A 693-nucleotide genomic window follows, 5' to 3' on the forward strand; every position below is an offset into this window, starting at 1 on the left:
GCTAAGGGTCTGTCAATTTTGATAAGTTTTTCGAAGAACCAACTCTTTGTTATGTTGATTCTTTCTATAGTTTTTTTGGATTCTAATTCATTCAATTCTGATTTAATTTTAATTATTTCTTTCCGTCTACTGGATTGGGGTTTATCTTGCTGCTCTTCTTCAAGGAGGTTTAGATGTGTCATTAAATTGTTGGTTTCAGATCTCTCCAATTTGTTGATGTAGGAGCTCAGAGCTATAAACTTGCCTCTGAGTACTGCTTTTGCTGTGTCCCAGAGGAGCTGGTAATTTGTGTGTTCATTTTTGTTGAATAGCATGAACATTTGAATTTCCTTTCTAATCTCTTCCATGACCCACTCGTGATTCAACAGTGTGTTGTTCAACCTCCATGTAATACCAGACTTTCTTTGGTGGCTTTTGGTGTTGAGTTCTAATTTTATTCCTTTGTGGTCAGAGAGAATGCAAGGTATAGCTTCAATGTTTCTGAATTTGGACAAGTTTGCTTTGTGGCCTAAAATGTGGTCTATTTTAGAAAATGTTCCATGTCCTGCTGAGAAAAACGTGTATTCTGATGCTGCTGGGTGGAATGTTTGGTAGATATCTGTTAAATCTAGTTGATTTATGCAGCTGTTAGATCTGCAGTTTCTCTGTTCCGTTTTTGCAGAGTTGATCTATCTAGTGGGGAGAGTGGTGTGT

This window comes from Dipodomys spectabilis, unplaced genomic scaffold (genome assembly GCF_019054845.1).
Source record: "Dipodomys spectabilis isolate Male_0828 unplaced genomic scaffold, ASM1905484v1 ptg000708l, whole genome shotgun sequence".
NCBI classification, from domain to species: Eukaryota; Metazoa; Chordata; class Mammalia; order Rodentia; family Heteromyidae; genus Dipodomys; species Dipodomys spectabilis.